Source organism: Aethalodelphis obliquidens, unplaced genomic scaffold, assembly GCF_003676395.1.
Source record: "Aethalodelphis obliquidens isolate GAN/ISIS:26980383/991018 unplaced genomic scaffold, ASM367639v1 scaffold5, whole genome shotgun sequence".
Taxonomy (NCBI): domain Eukaryota; kingdom Metazoa; phylum Chordata; class Mammalia; order Artiodactyla; family Delphinidae; genus Aethalodelphis; species Aethalodelphis obliquidens.
This window is the reverse complement of record NW_020837949.1, coordinates 29,468,506-29,490,806: the sequence shown is the minus strand read 5'-3', so window position 1 is coordinate 29,490,806 and position 22,301 is coordinate 29,468,506. Positions and strand designations below refer to the sequence as shown.

The window sequence follows — 22,301 nt, the reverse complement described above, 5'->3', positions numbered from 1 at the left end:
TACATTTTAAGTAGGACACTATATATTATGAATAGATACCCACAGATCAAAGATAAAATCATTTTCCTGTGACTATTATCCTGTTATCGGCACTGTATTAGAGTGGAAAGACCTGAACTGGACACGAGGAGATCTGCATTGTCACTACTTCTGTGACCTTGTCCGAGGCACCTCATAGCTGTAGACCTCAAGATCCGTATCTGGGCAAGGAGATTGTACTAATAAATACTCTTTAAAATGCTTTTCAGATTGAAGGCTATGACATTCTCATTTTAATTTACAAGAAAAAGATTTTTACATCTGACAATGGTTGCTAATCTGAATTTAAGGAGGAAATATGGGATATTTTCAAAAGCATCATTGCATTATATATTTTATGTTACGTATAGTCTACCCATCACAGAAAAGAGAGGGAATAAAACTTAGTAAAAATAGACATTCTAGGACTGTAACAGCCCCTCTGGTTGCATTTCCAGTCAAGAGAACGATGGCAAGCAATGAATACAATTATCAGTTCATAATATAGCTGTGTTGACAGCTTTTCCGTGAAAAGCCTGTTTAGGATCTGGTAAGTTCTAACACAGTTGGTTTAGGGAATTCTGTTTGTAAGAATCTTTCTGCATAGGTGTGAAATCATAGATCATTTTCTAGAAAAGAATGAGAGTTCCTGAGATTTCATGATTTTCATAATGAACTGCATGTCTGTTAAGTCAAGGAAAAAGAGGCTTGGGATTCTCTTCGTACAGTGTTCCTTCTTTGAATAATAAAAATATGACTGTATATCCTTGCAGAATACCTGAGAAGGAATTTGCAAGACTCTGCTTCTGTTCTACTTAGGAAATCAAAGTCTGCATTGTTGACAAGTATTTTTAACTTTCAGAAATTCTGTCAAGATGAGAATGATTAGTCAATTTTCCAGTGATTTAACACAAGGATTACAGAATTATTCTCTAATTCCTGAGTATACAAGCCATCCTTTTCATCAAAGGACACCCAAAGGACTTAATATTGAGGGCTCCCAGACCATAATACCCATCCATAGGGGTTAGCTGATGGCTGTCATGGATAGTAAGAGCCCCTGAGAACTTCTAAAGCTAAAAAAAGAAAAGATGCTCTTGTTCAGGGACTTGTAATTTTTTTTCTCTTACTGACATGTGTATGTTGAGGGTGTCACTTTGGCATTTGTATTCATCTACTCTGAAATAGCAGAACATTGTATGGATTAGGGGAAAGGGAAAGAATTAATCGGGAAAAGAGACATTGTTTTCCTCATTGTTCTAAATTACTTGATGTAATGTAAGCTAGATATTAATATGTCTTTTAAAATATTTCTGTCACCTCTTTAGCAAGAATTTCCATTACTATTTTATAAGACTCACTGAGGCTCAGGGAAGTTTAACAAATCAACAGAACAGAACAGAATATACACACACACACACACACACACACACACACACACACACATACACACACACACACACACACACACACACACACACATAAACACACAAACTTATGGTTCCCAAATCTCATTTCCATATATTTTTCTTTTTTGTTATTGACATTGCTTCTTCTAAATGTTCAAGTTATTCATCTTTTTCACACATGATTTTCATAGAGAACCTTATACAAATATATTTAAATACATTTACATTCCTACCTAAACCTCTAACAGGGGGCTAAGATCTTGGCTCATATATGAAGTTTATGATTATGCTTTACTGATGAGTGCATTGAAAAATGCTAAACATTTTGTTTGTGTATAAGCCTGTTTTGCATTTTTAGAAATAGGAAATTAGTTTTCATCAGTGCGTCTCTTATCAGACATGTCTCTGAAGGAAAAAAAACTCCAATGAAATAATCCTCATGTTCTTGCTCCTGTTGTGCTTATCTGTATTCAAAGACCATTGCAACCAACCCTTTTATTATCTCTTCAGCAGTCACAATGATTGCTATGCTTTTGCATAGAATATGAAGGTTCTTCTTTATAAAAGCTCTGTAATAGGTATAACCATACTCTGCTACCTGATCTGTGACCAGCCATATATAATTGTATATACTTGGGCTTCCCTGGTGGCGCAGTGGTTGAGAGTCCGCCTGCCAATGCAGGGGACACGGGTTCGTGCCCCGGTCCGGGAAGATGCCACATGCCGTGGAGTGGCTGGGCCCGTGAGCCATGGCCGCTGAGCCTGCGTGTCCAGAGCCTGTGCTCCGCAATGGGAGAGGCCACAACAGTGAGAGGCCCGCGTAAAATTGTATATACTTAATGTAATTCCTTAGTGATCCAAAATTTCAATAGAAATGGTATCCAGTTTATATTTTTATATCATTCCCTCCACTTGATACAAATGACTGCCTCAAGTATATTCGTTGTTTTGAAATCCATGTATCTGTCATCTGAAAAATAGCCAGCAATCTGAAAAGAAAATAAATTTGTCACAATTTCGAACTCAGAAGTAGATTCTCTTTCAGGTATACCTACAAAGCTTGAGCTACAGTTTTGCATTTCAGACAGGAATATGGTAGAGCACTTTCAGAATTTTAGCTACCAGGGTGAGGACAGCCCATAAACTTCTGCAATCACTTGTCTTTATATGCAAATATTTTCAGAGAGACACAAATATCTAAAATGAGTAAATGCTTTTCTCCTCCCAGTATAAAGCATTGCTTATAATTGCTTCCTGACACAATAATTACGCAGTATAACATTTTCATTAAGATTTATATTGCTGCCTGAAAAGCTGGTTGCAGATTTTAATCTTGCGCACTGACATCACGTGTACCATCATGCCAATGCTTAGGGAAGAAAATTAGATGTTTGTTGATAAGATCACAACCTGTAGGATCAAACCAGGTTAGCACTCACCTCTTTCATCTTTCCAGTTATACATAGGTTGTATCAATGGTGCATGTAGTGCTCCTGAATTTAACCAATGCATGAGTAAAGGATTAATTTAGGACTTCCCTACGTATGTTCTTGGAAATAGACCTACATGAAAAATGGTTGATACAAATCAGTTTCTGATTTAAAGCATTGAAAAAATATCCAGGAACATTTACATAAGCCTTTTCAACATAAGCAGAGGAACTAAGTGTAATGACTTTGAGGCAGGCAGCAGATAAACCCTTTTCTAACACGGAAGATTAATACCGTAGAAAATTTAGTGGGGTTACGTGAAGACTGCTCTATATTAAACTAAAAATCTCAGGCTTAAAACTCCGTAAGTATTCTGTGATGAATTAAAAATCATTTGACTCTAGAACTACTGAGTTTCTAAAGAGACTGACCAGATTCTTATTTATCCTTAGCAAAATGTGCATTCCCATTATTAGGATAAAGACTAATCAAGAAGAAAAGTCTTATTGAACTTCAAATAATTCAAATGACTATAGAGGAATGAGAAATTAAGACATTGCAATTCCTTTCAAAACACTTTTGTATCTTACTTTAGGGCAAAGGTTTTATCAAAACCAAACCCCAAGACTTCCAAAAGAGTTACTTAAGAAATGTGACAAACGTCCCAATCATGGAAATATGGCTTTAAAGTACAATTAACAGTCAGGATTTTAACAACTAGAATTAGTGTTGAGAGGTGGGTTCGCGCATGAATTCTGGGCCAGGCTGTCTGGTTTCTAACATTTTTAAATTTTTTATCTTCAGCACGTTACTAAACGTCTCTGCGTCTTTAATCCCCTTACCAATAAAATAGAGCTAGTAAGAGGACCTACCCCTTCGAGTTGTTATGAGAAAAAAATGAGTTAATTTAGTAAGTGCTATATGTGTTTGCTATGGTAAAGATGATGAGGTTTTTTATGAATTATTTGGTATTTAGGAGCTGATTATTCATCTACTGCATAAAGGCAGGGTATGTCTGGTTTTGGGTTTTTTGGTTTTTTTTTTAAATTTTGGGTTCCCCTGGCACTTCCTAGATGTTCAATAACTGGCTGAATGAGTGAATGCATCATTCACTTCTGGTCACTCTATTTCTCACTAGCACCACCAGCAGATAAAAAGGATAAGTGCATAGGAATATAGTAAAAAATAAAATGTTAATTTGGCGGCATAGTTCTGAGTTGATCCAGAAGGAAGTTTGCATTAATAAGTACATTTATTTCTCAATTTATTCGTGCTATGCACGTCTCTTTCATATAAAGATATTTCTGAGGTGACCACATTGTATGCTCTAGTTAGCACCTTCCTTAACTGTAGTATTACTTAAGAACCTTTACAACTAAGTGGATGCTCTAATTCTAGACTTGATTCCTTGATTAATCTAGTTCCTGGATTAATGATAAGAGAAGCAGAATACCCTCCAGTGCTGTATACCTAAGAGTACGATTTCTAATTGTTCATTGTTGCCTCTGAAAATTATTTATCTAATTATTTCCTGATTGCATCCCCTTATTTATAAATAAAACTTAATAACCCAAATCATTTATTTCACTTTGGGGGATGTTGTTATTAGTACAAATCAAAATTAAGAACTCAGACTGGAGTAATGAAGCCTTTTTCTTTTTTCTGCTTGTTTACCACCTTTCACCACCCCCTGCCCACCCCCCTACACAGAATGCTCCTGCATCATGAAAAAGAAACACAATCGATATTTTAAAAAACCAAACTGACTCTGCATCAGTAAATATAAAATACTGTCGTATGGGAAATTTTTCCTACGTTTGCCAATTATATAACTAGCAGGTGTTACTTAAAGAAAATCTAGTTTGGAGAATAAAAAAAGATTTTTTTAGCTTAAATGATCTTTCCAGTAAACCACAGTATAATATCTCTCTAAAGTGATTTTTGTAAACTCTTGTTTATACATTGAGATTCTGAGATAGAGGACAGTGGAGGTTGATGTGTAATTGGAGAGCAGCCTGCACTGGGCCATGAGACTGACAGGTTGATTGAGCTGTAATGGAGACAAGGGACCTTTCAGAAGGCGGATTCATTTTTATTTGACAAATGCTAATGATGGTTGAAAAAAAGATCACTGAAACACTCCCACTTCTGTCTCTGTTAGGTAATAAATCAAGGATGTTTAGAGTATTTACACCCTCTGTGTGTAAATACTTGTTTTAATTGATGTTCCTCCTACCTCTTAACGTTTGTGTAAATAATTAGTGTTTGTTAGAATATAATTTTAGAATATCTGCATAATATAAGGAAATTAGATGTTTGGAAATTGGCGATTGAATTCTAGTGATATTTAAGTTTCTCCCTTTCCTTCAATTCTTCTCTATTTCAGCTAATCTTTGTGTGATCTTTGCATTTTCTCTTGTGCTCTCTCAAAACAATTAATTTATTACTAAATCTCATAATATCTTCTTCTATATTCATGTATAAATATTACCTTTCTCACTAAAGATGCTTCTCAGTTAAGTATTTGACCATTCCTGTATTCATTATAGTTTTACCTCTATTATAGTTTGCTCACGTTGTTACCTTCATCTTCGGATTTCTTAAAATTCCAATCACCTAGCAGCATTTCTTTCACAAATATAACAACACCGATCCTGTTCTTAACAGCGAGTGTAACTTTTCCTTTCCTGGCTAATGTCCAAAGTGGTATAAACAGTTGGTATTTCTTAAATATGTCTTGTGTTAGTAATGTTAAAAAGGTTTGAAAAATAAAAGTGCCACTGTGATACAAATACTGCTGTAACTTTGCCGAATCTAAGGACTTTCACCCCATTGCTCAGAGCTTGTACGTTCCTCTCCATTGCCACTCACATTCAGATATTTACGGTATGGTAGGTATATGGACTGTGTGTACCTAAGCATCTTTGCCTAGCTCAGCATTTACTATATTGACCCTTTATTTGTGACTAATAAATCTACCAGCTTTACAGCTTTGAATTGAAGAGAGAAGCTGAAATACAAATAAAATAGAGAAAAGGATTTAGAAAGACAACATTATTAGGTTTAATAAATGAATTAAGACTGAAATCAGATAAATGAAATGGAATCTTGGCTCAACTTGGGTACAGTTCTTGAAGCCCTGTGCAAAGCACAGAGCAGTGATTCAGTACGTGTTTGTGGAAGAAAGGGAGGGAGGGAAGGAAGGAGGGAGAGAAAGAAAAAGGCAAAACGTAAGGCAGTCTGGCTGTTCTTTCAATCAGTTCCTGAATTGAGGACAGACTAGCTTTCCATGCCTCTCTCACTCTACCCTGGAAAAATGGACAGGAAACAATTCAGGTTTAGGTTTTTATTTTCCGTAAAGTGTCATGGCAAGGAACTACTCCTTAGGGTTCCTTTGCATGTTCAACATCTGTCTTCTCTTCAGAAGCTACATAACTCTTTCTCAATGAACCATCTTCCACGATATGCAGCACCTAAACATCTGGCTAAATAAAACCAATTATACTATTAAAAATAAACCAGGATTTGCCAACAGTATGATCCACTAGCCTAGTCTTCCTCAAAGGCAGGCATTTGTACTCCAGACACAATTGTATGGATTTGCTGTTTATGTTTTTCACCAAAACTATTTTTCCTCTTTCTTCTCTCTGATATCATTTCACTCTTAATCTCTACTCCCAGAAACCTCATTAGAATGGTAAAACTAAGGAATAGTGACCGAAAGGGGAACACTAGTGAGCAGAAATGCTTAGCTTCCCAACCTGGATTTTCCCAGCTTTATCTTTGTGACCGGTTTCTTATTGGTGGTGTTTATCTGCGTTCCTTCATCTGTGTGTCACTTGGGTAAATAAAAAGAATGATTTCCCTGATTCTTACCATATAGGCTTAGGCAGAAGCTGAGAATGGAGCTATTGCTTGATTTTTCTCATCAGTACAATGCCTGCTTTTTTTTTCAAGTAAATTAAAATACAGTTCATTGATTGCTTAAACAATGTACAAAGACCATCTGTTCAAAAATATTTTTACATTCATATGAGAGTAGTAAATATCTAGGTGCATAGGTTGTGGTATTGGACTGGAGAAAGGATTTCAAGCGCAATTCATTCTACACTATCACTATTTGCAAAGACAATGCAGAAGTGTATGGTTTCTACATATAGATCCTCTTCAAATTACTTACCCTTGTGACCTCATGAGAACACATGAGAGAGGATCTTACTACATATCGCTAGCCTGGGAAAAGATCAGAGTTCAAAATTCGCAGTTCAGTTTTGTATTGCTGAATTCGTATTGCTTTTGTACCATCACAAAGTTGAAAAAAATCACAAGTCAAAACCTTGTAAGTCTAGGAGCGCCTTTTTTTAAAATTAATTTTTATTGGAGTATAGTTGATTTACGATGTTGTGTTAGTTTCTGCTACACAGAAAAGTGAATCAGTTATACATACACATATATCTACTCTTTTTTAGATTCTATTCCCATATAGGTCATTACAGAGTATTGAGTAGAGTTCCTTGTGCTATACAGTAGGGTCTTATTAGTTATCTATTTTATATATAGTAGTGTGTATATGTCAATGCCAGTCTTCCAATTTATCCTTCCATCCCTTTTCCCCTTGGTAACCATAAGTTTGTTTTCTACATCTGTGACTATATTTCTGGTTTTTTTTTTTAAGTTCTTTATTTTATTTTTTGTAAACTATTTAAATTTATTTATTTATTTTTGGCTGTGTTGAGTCTTCATTACTGTGTGCAGGCTTTCTCTACTTGTGGCGAGCAGGGGCTACTCTTCCTTGCAGTGCACGGGCTTCTCATTGCAGTGGCTTCTCTTGTTGTGGAGCTCGGGCTCTAGGCACGCAGGCTTCAGTAGTTGTGGCTCGTGGGCTCTAGAGCACAGGCTCAGTAGTTGTGGTGCACGGGCTTATTTGCTCCATGGCAGGTGGGGTCTTCCCGGACCAGGGCATGAACCTGTGTCCCCTGCATTAGCAGGCAGATTCTTACCCACTGCGCCACCAGGGAAGCCCCTATTTCTGTTTTGTAAATAGGTTCATTTGTACCATTTTTTTACATTCCACATAGAAGCGATATCATATGATATTTCTCTTTCTCTGTCTGACTTACTTCACTCAGTATGACGATCTCTAGGTCCACCTATGTCACTGCAAATGGCATTATTTCATTCTTTTTTATAGCTGAGTAATATTCCATTGTATATATGTACTACATCTTTTTTATCCATTCCTCCGTCGATGGACATTTAGGTTGCTTCCATGTCCTGGCTATTGTAAATGGTGCTGTGATGAACATTGGGGTACATGTGTCTTTTCTAATTATGGTTTTCTCCAGATATACGCCCAGGAGTGGGATTGCTGGATCATATGGTAGCTCTATTTTTAGTTTTTTCTGGATCACCGTAGAAGCGAAATGCCGTGTTTAGAAATGTCTTTACGTGGTTTATATGTGGTTTATTACTTGTACAAATGCTTATGTATACATCAGACAATACATTGCCTTATTCAATGTGACAAATTATGATAATTTAAATTCTATCTTTAAAAATTCTGATAAAGCAGTAAGCTTGATTACTTTAATCTCCCGCAACAGGTAAATTTACACATACAAGAAAAATAACTATGTCACTCATGTTGTAATGCTTCACTTTTTTTTTCCATTTTTGTTTTATATTACACATTATCAGTCTTCAGATGCAATTGTAAAATGCTCATTGGAAGCTAGCCTCAAGTATCATTTTCAAGGTTTGACTGAAATGTTGAAAGTCTACCAGAAATGCAAGAAGAAACAGATTTCCAAGCTTTGCTCATCTGAAGTTCCCATAGCACTGCAAATTGAAGTGAAGACTTTTCCTGAAACAGTTGTTCTGCCACTTGCGTTTTTCCCCCTTAAATTTATTTTGACAGTTACTGTCCTTACCCACCTTCTTCTCCTAGTAGTCCAGGGCACCTAAGGACATTTTTCATAACAAATGAAGGGAATGGATTTGGAAAATACATCTTCAGTTGGCATTTGGATAGAGGTTTCATTCATTAAAAAAAAATCTTTTGGGTGCTATCAACTTGAGAGTAATGTAAATGCAAGCCTGCAAGGATAAATAAATATCCCTGTGAGAAGAAGAAAGAGCCTTTTGCATGTCTGATACAGTCACAAGGCCCAAACCTTAATATGTGGTCAAGTGAGATACCACATATTGAGCAAGATACCAGTTCTGTAAAAGTCTACTTAAATAAATTAAAGTTGAGAAGCTATTCTGAAATTAAATCAAGAAAAGAAAATTTAGAATCCTGTGAGAAATTCTATCTTCAATTGTCTGTATACTATTCTCATTTTAAATAACTTAAATTTGGGCATTAAAAAATATTTTTACATTGCTTTAATGCTTTAATCTCGGCAATTTTGTCCCTGTGCTAGTATTAGGCATTTAAAGTGAGGCCAAGTTAAAGATCCTCTTAGAATGAGGAAAAAATAAAACTAATTTAAGTAAATCCTAGAAAACATTAAGGCTTAAGATCCTCGACTTTTTCTTGTTCTTTCACTAGAGAATAATATTTATATTTTTCCATCACAGAAGTTAACCTAGAATATGAACAAAAATAACACTGTTGACAGTTGTTTATAATGCAGTTAAATGTATTCAGTTTTAAAATCTGAAGGACTTCCTTTTAATTGCCTCCAAAAGGAATTGATTTTAGGTGCATGTTGACCAAGGTAGCTTGAACTCAATCACAGTCAACTGTCTTGTGACCGTGCAAGTGAACAGAAATACTCGACAACAGCCAAGTTCCACATATCATATATGAAAGTAAAAATGAAAGGTGATTAAAAATAGCAATGACAATACTTGAGAAGGAACAAATGACAACAAAAATGGCACTTAATGTGCTCAGGAAGGCCTTTAGTTACAATATCTGATCAATGACCCAAACATTTAAAAGAAATGGAGGGCTTCCCTGGTGGCGCAGTGGTTGAGAGTCTGCCTGCCGATGCAGGGGACGTGGGTTCGTGCCCCGGTCCGGGAAGAACCCACATGCCGCAGAGCGGCTAGGCCCGTGAGCCATGGCCGCTGAACCTGCGCGTCCAGAGCTTGTGCTCCGCAACGGGAGAGGCCACAACAGTGAGAGGCCCGCATACCGCAAAAAAAATAAATAAATAAAAGAAATGGAGAACCCGGGCATTGAGTAAAAGGCTATTGCAGCAAAGGACAAAGTATCAAAGAACCAAAATAAATTATCAAAAATAATGATAAGCCGAGTTTGAGAGCCATCTAGACTGATGGCTCTCAGACTTGGCTGCACATTTAAATCACCTGGGGAGCATTAAAAAATACCAGATGCCAAAGCCTGAGTCCTACTCTCAGAAATTGTTTTTACTGAGCTGGGGTGCAGCCTGTGCATTGGGATTTTTATAGCTTCTAGGTGATTCTAATGTGGTGCTAGGGTTAGAAACCGCTGTTCTAGACTGTTTCTCTCAAGCATGCTCACTCACTCCTCTCTCTCTCATTCTCACTCTTCCTGTTCACATCAGCTTTTGCAACTTGAACAAAACAAACAGTAACAGTTTGATCTTTGGGGGGACTATTATGGTGGTTTTCTAGAGATGTTTTTCTTTGAAGTATCCAAAATTTCCTTACTTGTAAATAGAGCGGATCCTTACTATAGGATGGCTCCCATTCTTCACTCTTATGAGGAGATATATTAAATAAATAAAAAGCTCCTTATCAAGAGTCTCCTTATAAAATGATTCTGACAATTTAAAATCTGTACACCTGGCCATATGGTGCTCAGAGTTTGGGGAACCTGCAATCAGGAGATTATGCTCTTATTCAGCCCTGAGTCTCAAGCTGTGTTTGGACTAGAAGCAAGCTGTGACTCTGGCATCACATTATGGACAAGCATACTCCTAACTCACATGCCCTTGGAAGAATCTTTTTCCATCTCTTACCTCAGCTTTCTCATCTCTAAAATAAATGAGTTTGACAAAGTCATGTCTAAAATTCTTAGCAGTTCTTAGATTGTACACTTCATTTTTTCACATCTTAGTGAATTTCTTTTCCTTTCTATATGTACATATACATTGCTCTACTACTCAAATAGGATCATGATGTATACAAAGTTTTACATCCTAATTCTCTCACAATTTTATGTCGTGGCTGGTTGGAACACATCATACTTATTGTGGCAAACAGAGAAAGGACAAAATTATTTTCAAATATCATGCAATTTTAAAGTACAATATTTTAATCACTGCACAGTGTTACATCTTACAAATGTGTTAGCTCTTACGCTACTGTTAAACATTTAGGTTGCTTCCAGTGTTTTTGTGTTCATAAATAATGTTATGAGGAAAAACCTTGTGCCTTTAATTACCTCTAATTATTTCCTTGGGCTAGATTCTGTGGGACTGCAAGTTCAAAGAGTATGAATAATTTTGGAGTTCTTTATTCATATTGCCAAACTGGATGTCAAAAAAATTTGTTTGCAAATGTAAATTTCCTCTAGCAGCTTGTGAAAGAGCCCCAGGCACCATCCTATCACAAAAATGAAGTATCTTTTTTGTTCAGTTGTATAAGTGAATGGAAGATTTACCTCTAAACCTGTTTTCTTCATTCTCCTAAGAAATAGACTACTCCATCCTTAGGCCAGTCGTAGAAAGTGAGAAGAATCCACAGATGATGACAGCCTGATAAAGACTGATGTGCACAATTGTGTAATGTTTTACTGTTAAAAAAATGGATCATGTTGCTAATATCCTTATGAAGAATATATAAACATGTAATGATGATTTTTTAAATTTTAACAATGAGATTTTTAAATGATCTCTTTCATGTTTTAAGAAAAACTAAACATTAAATCTGGGAAGAGAGAAAAGAACAGTAATAATATAGCCGCAAGGTCATTTTGATTTTTCCCTTTTAATTTTTGTCCATAACTTATTGTGAATGTGCCAGTTGTGAACTATGCCTTTCCTGGAACACACGTCATTCCTACAATTCTGTGAAGTGACTTTCTCTTGGCTGCAAGGATAAGAATGAAGACCTACTCGCCTCCATTTCAGCCCATGCTGAGCAGCACTTAGTTAACTATGTCTTCCTGGACGCTTAAAAAAAAACAAAAAAAATCCTTAGTATTCTTAAGAAAAAAGCCTTTCAGATAAGTTTTTATTCATTCAGAAAAAATCCTCTTGTGAAGCAATGAAACACCAACTTAAAATTCTACTCATTTTATATTGCCATAAAAAATGCTAATCTAGCACATTAAATCTTATCACTTATGGTTGCTCCATGAGCCTACAGTTAGCCAATAATTGCTTTGTAATTATTTTCTGTCCTCAGCAAGGTGAGTAATAAGATATACCATTCAAGAAATAAAGTTTATGAAATCTACATTTGTTCTTATAAAATGAAAACTATCCCTCCCTAGAATTCCACTCCAGAACGAACACTTTATTTTTTAACATCTTTATTGGAGTATAATTGCTTTACAATGGTGTGTTAGTTTCTGCTTTATAACAAAGTGAATCAGTTATACATATACATATGTTCCCATATCTCTTCCCTCTTGCGTCTCCCTCCCTCCCACCCTCCCTATCCCACCCCTCTAGGTGGTCACATAGCACCGAGCTGATCTCCCTGTGCTATGCAGCTGCTTCCCACCAGCTATCGCTTTTACATTTGGTAGTGTATATATGTCCATGGCACTCTCTCACTTCGTCCCACCAAGATGTTTTTCCAAAGATGTACAGAGTCCACATATTTCTAATTTTGCTTCAAGTTAAAGAGCATTTATTTTAACCATAATAAACCAGAAATAAACTATAGAAAAAGTATAGCATAAAATTGGGCAATTTCCTTTTGTGCTAAGTATGCTAGAGCAGAAGAAAAGTTAAGCAGTGAAAGAATGATGGAGGGGACTTAGACGTGGGATACGCCAGCAAATCTGGGAATGCCCTTAGTGGTCCAAGCCTGGACATCCTGTCTCCATCCTTGATACTGAGAAACATGTGGTTGAAGACTGAGTCTTAGAAGCCCCCAGTGTTGCCTGGATTATATCCATACCCACAGATAACATTTCCCATGAAAATCCCACCGTCTCCATCCCATTTCTCACAAATATTAATGTCCTACTATTTCCTTCAGGGTTTGCCTATCCGGAGACCACAACCATCCTCAGTAGGGCAGTGAAAACCTAGAGAAAAAGAATCAGAGGAAGCGAGTTAGTCCAGAAAACAGGTGTAGTGTCCCTCCTCTTCTTCTTAGTCCTCTCCCCCCTCCCCTCTAGGCTCCCTCCTCCTTCTTCTCCCAGACAAACAGTCAGCAAAGCAGACCTGAAACTTGAGAGCCAGCAGAAGCCACTAATCCAAATTAGGACACTGCATCTTCTAAGTGATAATTATTCAGACAGTCTCTCATTGTTGACAAACACCTGCCCCTGTTCCAAATGTCTAATATTTTCTGTTGATTCTTGAATACATTCACAATTCACCTTTTCTTAGAACTTGTGTTCTGTTAATAAGAAGGACATGATTTTCTTTTCCATTATAAGAAGCCATTTTTTGTGTTTGACAAACTACTTTAATATCTTACGCTGTCTGCTTTGTAATTTGCAGCCAGAATCTGAAGATAACTTCCATATCTTTAGTGTATGGGCTTGTTTTCATTCTGACACAATGATCAGCCTGAAAAGGTAGTGAGCCCCCCACCTGTAAAAGCAACTCGAAGAAAGGCCAAATGACCTTCATGTAAGGAGAGCTGAGCAGGGAATCCTAAATTCAGTGGAAGACTGGCCTAAATAATTTCTATATTATATATCAACTGCAATAATTCATATATGATACCTATTTCCAAAATTATTTGAGATGACATACAGTGAAATATGTACTATGAGTCTGCTAAACTGGAATTTGAAACTGAACTTCTGAGAACTCAAGATAAATGATTCCTAATGCAATGCCTTATTAGCAGGTGTAATAACGAGTAGTATTCATGAAGCAGAGTTTTCTAAGCTTCTTCATGCTGTTCTGAACAAATTTGCTAAGTGTGACAGTGTCAACACATTGTAGTTTTTAGAGTCAGTTTAAGTTCCTCTTTCTACAAGCAAGTTTACCGTTTGTTTCTCACTTGCCTATTTTCTGAGTCTGATAGAGTTTCTATCATAGGTGGCCCTTAACACCGTCTTGCCCCCAGTAGGGACGATGTAAAAGTGTGTGGATTGAACTGAAGAGAGAAATATGCATCCTGATGGGGATATAATTAGATTGTAAAAGAGGGATAAAATACAACAATAAGGAGAAGAAGTAGCAACGGTTCAGTTCCTTTCTGTGTGGAGAGAAGCAATGCTCCACCTACATTTATTCCTCACAGAAGAAAAATGTGGCTTGTAGCTGTAGTTTCTGTAACTTTAGCTTAGTGGCTTTTATTTCTGCTCAGATAGAGAGTAGGCATGGTGAACAAGCAGCAAGCTATTTGCCTGGAATCCAAAATTGGCAGATATTAACAATTTATCAAAATGTAAAAGGAAAAGAAAAGAAAGCCCTCGATCCCGTTAATGTTTAAGGATAATACATATCCTCTTCATCTAGAAAAAGCAGTATAATTGCTCCCCACCTTTTCTCCTTGGATTTTTCAGAACCTGGTCCATGACCTCTCCCAGCCCCAATACTGCAGCAAAGTTAATCACTCCCTTCTCACTGCCCCTCAAAGATCCAAAGATTCAAACACTTTCTCATCAAGATAAAAAAAAAAATCATGTGACCCTTCTCCCACTAGCTCCTCTTCAAGTTTTAAAAATTATTTCTAGCAAATCTAAACTTTTCAATGAAGGGTTTTTGTTTTGCCATCATATATACCCTCCTCATTCTAATATTATGCAGTGAAGCTTCTGTTCTCATCCTGTACTGATATTGTTTTAAGGACACAAATGATCATCTGCTCATTAAATTAGTCTGTTTCCCTTCACCTTTCTACTGCCTTTTCTATTATTGGCCACTCGCTGCTTCCCCCACAGGTTAGATTCTGTCACACTGCGAGGACTTGAGCCTCTTCCAAGCCCTCTGACTAACCCTTCTCCACCTCTTTTGCTGGTATTCTCTATCCAACCATTCTATAAAGTGTGCTTTTCCCTCAAGGTATTTAGCTTTGTGCTCATTTTTTTCTTTATGTCTTCATCCTCAGAGATCTTATCCACTCCTAAACTTCCAAGGATTAAGTCAATGTCTCAGCAAATCTTTAGAGGATTATAAATAAACAAGCAAATACATAAATTTCCCCTAAAAAAACATCTCTTCATCTTTTGGTCAATTTTGGTCTTATCCTTGGCCCCAATCCTGGCCCAGCAGGCGTTTCATTTTTATTATTCTTTTTCTTTCCTTCCTTTCCAGGCTCACTTTCAGCTCTTATATAACCCACAGAACTTTCAGAATGGCTTCAAACAGTTTTCTTAGCTTTTAATTGTGGTCTGTCGTCTCTTGTCCTATCTGGTTTTCATTGCACTCTCTCTCTTTCTGCATATGTGAGTGTGTTTTGTGTGTGTATATCTTCTTTTCCGACTTCACTGTAAACTGCTGGAGGGTAGAAAGCATAGGATGTATTTGCAGTATAACCTATAGAACTAGCAGAGCGTCTTACTCATAGTTAATATTGAATAGGTACCTGTAACCATGATGATAATTGATAAGAACTCAGTCACTTTTAGGAGCATGGATAGGGAATATCCTGTACCCTTTCCTCCCTTATTTCGGATCTCCACTGTGATCAGTATGCTCCACACGCAGGACCACTCCACGTTCATCGCCATGGTCTCTAATTCTTCTTTTTTTTTCCTTTTTATTTTGTTGAAGTATAGTTGATCTACAATGTAGTGTTAGTTTCAGGTGTACATCACAATGATTCAGTTATACTTGTGTATGTATATATATCTGTTCTTTTTCAGATTCTTTTTCCTTATTGGTTATTACAATACTGAGTAGAGTTCTCTGTGCTGTACAGTAGGACCTTGTTGTTTATCTATTTTATATATAGTGGTGTGTATATGTTAATCCCAGCCTCCTAATTTATCCCTTTCCCCCCCTTTCACCTTTGGCAACCATAAGTTTGTTTCCTATGTCTGTGGGTCTATTTCTGTTTTGTACATAAGTTCATTTGTATCTTTTTTTTAGATTCCCCATATAAGCAATATCATATGATATTTGTCTTTGTCTGGCTTACTGCACTTAGTATGATAATCTCTAGGTCCATCTATGCTGCTGCAAATGGCATCATTTCATTCTTTTTTATGGCTGAGTAATATTCTATTGTATATATGTATCACATCTTTATCCATTCATCTAGCAATGGGCATTTAGGTTGCTTTCATGTCTTGGCTATTGTAAATGGAGCTGCAGTGAACATCGGGGTGATTCTTCTTGATGACTATTTTTATTGATTTCCCAAATTTATGTTTAAAAATATGATTTTTTCTAATGTGTTTTATATTACTGGTATAAGGTTGTACAGTTTTTGAAACTGAACTATGAACTGTTGAATTGAACCAAATATGTACATACAAATAGTTATGCTTATACATGCACACACGAAGACATATGTATGTGTGTAAGTGTGTGTCTATTATATTTTGTATTATTTTGCTAGTGCTGCCCTAATGAAGTACCACAGACTGAGTGACTTAAATACCAGAAATTTATTTTCTCACAGTTCTGGAGGCTAGAAATCTAAGACCAAGGTGTCGGCAGTGTTGATGTCTTCTGAAGTCTCTGTCCTTCATTTGTAGATGACAGTCTTCTCCGTGCTTTCCCATGGTCTTCCCTCTGTACTTTGCTGTGTCCACATTTCCTCTTCTTATAAGGACAACAGTCATATTGGATTAGGGACCACCAAAATGATTTCATTTTAACTTAATTGCCTCTTTAGGGATCCTATCTCCAGATAGTCACATTCTGAGATTAGGACTTCAACATATGAATTTCGGGGGGAACAAATTCAGCCACGGGGTGTGTGTGTGTGTGTGTGTGTGTGTGTGTGTGTGTGTGTGTGTGTGAGAATGGTGAAAGAAACACAAGTAAAAAAAATTAAGACAGGGAAGTATAGGAAGACATTAAGCTTTGAAGGAAAAAAATATCAAACAAAAATTTAATCAACTATCCAGACTAATGTCTAAAGAATTCAGCTGGGAAGGCATCAACCACAGGACATCAGGGAGGTCATCGGATTCAACAGTGTCGGGTCAGTGAGGAAAGGAAGTGGCTAATAGATCCAATGGAATTTCAGAGGGTGTTAATCATATCAATTTTTATTCCCTTGAGAAATTCTCATGAAACTGAGGTAAATATCTGGAATGCACAGTTGACAGAGACATATGGAGCACACGCTTTACTCATATAAATAAGCTTTCTAGCCTCTTCAGGGGCATACGTTACATTTTGAATTACCTCATAGCACATATGCTGCCCTCGTGTATCAACAGCTTAGCCTTCCATGCAGATCCATTTCCCAAAACTTGCCCTAGACCTGGGTCGCTTATTGATTGTGTTCAGTCGTGGCTTTTACTGATCGTTGTTAGTTTCACTTTCAGGTGGCTCTTACAGCACATTTTAAAGTCTCCTTGCTGATATCCCTGCTGTTATTTCTTAGGTGACTCATGTTGTAATTTGGCAAACTGACTCTCTTAACAGAAAGAAGAAATACATTGACTCGGCTAAGATGGATTTTACGTTCAATGTCATTCTAAACTATCAGTGAAAAAAATTGAACATGTTAGTATTTGAAACAAGTACATTGGGAGCAATATAAAGGCGCCCCTTTTAGGAATTAGCTTCCTGCAGAACATTCTCCTGCCAGAAGGACTCACCCCAACTCCCCCAAACTCTCACAGAAACATAATGGGACTCTCAACAATCCTTACTGGTCATTCGCAAGACGTGAACCATGTACAATCTCTGTACAAGGCATTCTGCAAGTGCAGGCACACTGGGTGAAAGATAAAATATTCACTAAAACAAAATAAAAGCTGAAAATGTGCAGTCGTATTGGGCTTATTAAAAAATACCATATTAGGGGCTTCCCTGGTGGCACAGTGGTTGAGAATCTGCCTGCCAGTGCAGGGGACACGGGTTCGAGCCCTGGTCTGGGAAGATCCCACATGCCGCGGAGCACCTGGGTCCGTGAGCCACAACTGCTGAGCCTGCACATCTGGAGCCTGTGCTCCGCAACAAGAGAGGCCGCGATAGAGAGGCCCGCGCACCGTGATAAAGAGTGGCCCCCACTCGCCGCAACTAGAGAAAGCCCTCACACAGAAACGAAGACCCAACACAGCCAAAAATAAATAAATCAATCAAATTTTTTTTTAAATCACCTATAATTTAAAAAAATATACCATATTAGTTCTCATGATCAGCATTGAAATGAAAAAAAAAAATTCAGTGGCAGAAAAAGAAGGGACCCACAGGTAGCTAGGATTTCTTTGGTATATTTGTGTGAGTTAGAGCTGACTTTTTCCACCTGGCTGAGCACCCTTTTCAGGATGGCAGCATAGGAGAGCACTTGGGTTGGGCAGGGCTTTTTTCAAACTCCGAGTTCCTGATACATACATCGTGTGCCTCTCTCTCTTGGGAATGACCAAGTAGAATAGTGACGTTACTAATGCTTGCTTTTTTGTGCACGTGAAGTGCTGAGAAATATTAGAGTTATATAAATTCACCTCAGTGAAAACATGTCAAGCCCTTAGATGACTCACAAGGAAACATGGAGGGAAGAACGTAGGCAGAGAAAGGGGGAAAGACAGGGGAAAGTAAGGAATATTACCAAGGTTGGCGAAGGTTTAATGTCGTCCAATTTGAATTTCTTAAAATATATGGGAAAGGAGAGGTTTGTGAATGTGCTCACTACATAGGCACGACTTGGGCAGACAGAATAAATAGAGGAAAGAATGCAGAGAAGCATACTGTGCCAGGACTCTGTGGAGGAAGCCAGGGTCTGAAATTCAGGTAGACTGGAAGAGGGTTAGTTTGTAGCATATATTTAAAAAGGTAAGAGATCACACACCAGACAAGAAGGAGAGAAAGGACAGTAGGAAACAAGTAGAAGGCAGGTGCCACTTATAAAAGCAGGTAAAGAATGAACTCCAGGAGGCAGGGCAGGCAATCAAGAAGCTGGGCCAGGGGACTAAAGACAAAACGTAGTCAGTGATACAGATCAATGCTTAGCTGTTGGAACCAGGGACCTCCACCAAAAGTGATATTTGATAGCAATGGTAATGAATCTTAACCCCTTAAATGTTCACCGCTAGTAAATCAGATGATCCTTCCCGATGTCTCTGAGCCATCACTGCCTAGTCATTGAGTCCACATTAATGAGAAAATTCCCAGGTTTCACTGGGTTGAAATGGCAGATTTTCAAGACTGATCCTTTAACAGTCATGTGGCTCAGTCCAGCTCAGTCTATAAATTCTGAGCTCACTCGTGTAATCCTTTCTCAAGAAAAATACAACAGGCTACACTCTCTGATGTCTATATGAGCTTTTTTCCGCAATATATTATGTGATCAGATTCTAAATATCTTAGATAGCATACAATATAAACATACAGTGATTACAAACACACACAAACGTGTGTGTCTACATAAAAGACAGGTAATTGCAAAATAATGGCATTATACCTTCTTATGAAAATCGCGCCTGTATATTCCAACGTTAAACTAGTGTTGCTGCTCTTATTTATTTTTCTTGCTGAAGGCTTTTCCATTCTCATTTTCTCTATTTAAATACTGAAATGCTCATCATTGTTGTATTTTTTTGTCTTTGCTCTTGTCAATGGACAAAAGCGATCTTTGGTTACGCTTAACATTCACCAAAATCTTTATTCATAATTAAACTTGTAAGATATGGTGTTGTTATCAAAATCATTATAAATTGAACCTGTATCAGAAATTGTCAGGTACAGATAAAGAATGTTCTGCCACTTTTAAGCAATTGAGTCTCCCTTTTCTCTACTGTATAAGTCTGTACAATTGTGCATTTTGTAGACTGTCAAAGAGCTGAAAATAGATTATTCGTGATTTCAGTATTTTATTGTTGAGATTTTCACTGCTTCCTCAATGGTTTCCTGACTTTCAGAGGATTTTTTTCTTTTTCTTCTTTTCATTTCCTACCGGGGTAGCATTTTAAGTAGATGCTATAGATCTCTGCCAAAGGCACATTCATAGCCCTGTTTGAATGGTTTCATTTAGGCTAAGACTACCCTTACTTTTCAAGTCTCTTCAACATCTTTTATCATGATGAAATAACACTTTGTTTTCATTAAAGAATCAAGCCCAACTACCTAAAAAGCCCCCAAAATAAATATAGATGACTTCTTTGATTTTGGAATAGATCCAATATTATACCACATTATTAAATTACCTTCAGATTTCTACTTGAAATCTAAACATGGCTTTTTAGCTAGTCTTTTTTTTTTCTTAAGGATAGAAGGGGACAATCTCTGAATATATACATTTTTAATATATTCACTATTTTAGCTCTATAAATCAAACACATTTGATGCCCAAATGCTGTAAACATTTTCCGTAAAGGCAAACAGAATTCTGGTATCTTGTTTTGCAATTTTAGTCAAACATTTTCTAAATGTTTCTAAACATTTCTAAATTTCTAAAGCTTCCAAGACCTCTAATTCAGCCCACAATTGTTTCTCTAAAATGCACCAAATCTAGCGGAGACATGTGTTGAGTCAGATTCAAAAGGGAATGTGGGAAATAGAAATCTTTCCCAAATTCCATTTCTAACCTAGACAAGTAGATACTAAGAATACTATTTTTTTAAAGGTGTCATAATTTTTCAAAATTTTAGCCTCAAGGCAGCTATATACTATTCTTCTTGATCTGTTTTACAATCAGTAAGAATGGTTTATTCATGTGGTCATAAGTGACAGGGGAATGCATATCACAATGATTTACAGGATTTTTTTTTCCAGGTGAATAGAGCTCCTAACAGACATATCTATCTTTGGGGAAGGAAAAAAAATCAAGTGAATCACAGATGAGATAACCTTTCTCTTCAACGTTTCTTTTGTAACATCAGTCACTCTGTTCTCTCCATATAATGATGAAGAACAACCGCTTTCAGGTTTATAAATCTCCTATCTTCACAATGTCCCAGTCTCATGAAGGGTTACACTGCTTTTATAATAATGCATGAAGTCCATATTACAGTTCCTACTGTGTGCTGTTGCATTTCTTCTTATAACTTTAATTGTTTAGTGCTTCAAATAACATAAAAAATAATTTGTCAGTATTCACAAATGCTAATCTACAGACAGCTCCTATAGATTTTGCAGTAGACTCAAAGATCCCCTAAAGTCTGAGACCTGTGTTTAGAAGCCAAGGGTGTTTTACAAGTACTTTAAAAATATCTTTGTATTCATGTTCACTCCTGAATAGTAAAATATCAGAGAAAGGATACCCGCTTCACCCAGTAAATAACAAAACTATCTCTTTTTATTTTAACACATGTGCTCCTCTCCTTAGCTGAATGTTTATACTGTTATAATTTGTAGGACCTAATTCTATGGTTCTTAATGTAATTAAAAACTCACATGAAATTTTTTTAACATCTTTTTTGGAGTGTAGTTACTTTGCAATGGTGTGATAGTTTCTGCTGTATAACAAAGTGAATTAGCTATATGTATACATATATCCCCATATCCCCTCCCTCTTGCATCTCCCTCCCACCCTCACTATCCTACCCCTCTAGGTGGTCACAAAGCACTGAGCTGATCTCCCTGTGCTATGTGGCTGCTTCCCACTAGCTATCTATTTTAACATTTGGTAGTGTATATATGTCCATGTCACTCCGTCACTTCGTCCCAGCTTACCCTTCCCCCTCCCCATGTCCTCAAGTCCATTCTCTATGCCTGCGTCTTTATTCCTGTCCTGCCCCTAGGTTCATCAGAACCTTTTTTTTTTTTTTTTTTTTTAGATTCCATACATATGTGTTAGCATACGGTATTTGTTTTCCTCTTTCTGTTCTCTTACTTCACTCTGTATGACAGTCTCTAGGTCCACCCACCTCACTACAAATAACTCAGTTTCGTTCCCTTTTATGGCTGAGTAATACTCCATTGTATATATGTGCTGCATCTTCTTTATCCATTCATCTGTTGATGGACGGTTAGGTTGCTACCATGTCCTGGCTATTGTAAATAGAGCTGCAATGAACATTGTGGTACATGACTCTTTTTGAATTATGGTTTTCTCAGAGTATATGCCAGTAGTGGGATTGCTGGGTCATATGGTAGTTCTATTTTTAGTTTTTTAAGGAACCTCCATACTGTTCTCCATAGTGGCTGTATCAGTTTACATTCCCACCAACAGTGCAAGAGGGTTCCCTTTTCTCCACACCCTCTCCAGCATTTACTGTTGGTAGATTTTTTGATGACAGCCATTCTGA

At 37.0% G+C, this 22,301-nt stretch overlaps 1 protein-coding gene across 1 annotated transcript in view; it reads left to right on the top strand.

The window, feature by feature from the left end:
* Window positions 1–22,301, top strand: part of KCND2 (potassium voltage-gated channel subfamily D member 2) — a 470,191-nt gene that overhangs the window by 296,998 nt on the left and 150,892 nt on the right. The gene's annotated exons all lie outside the window — the stretch shown is intronic.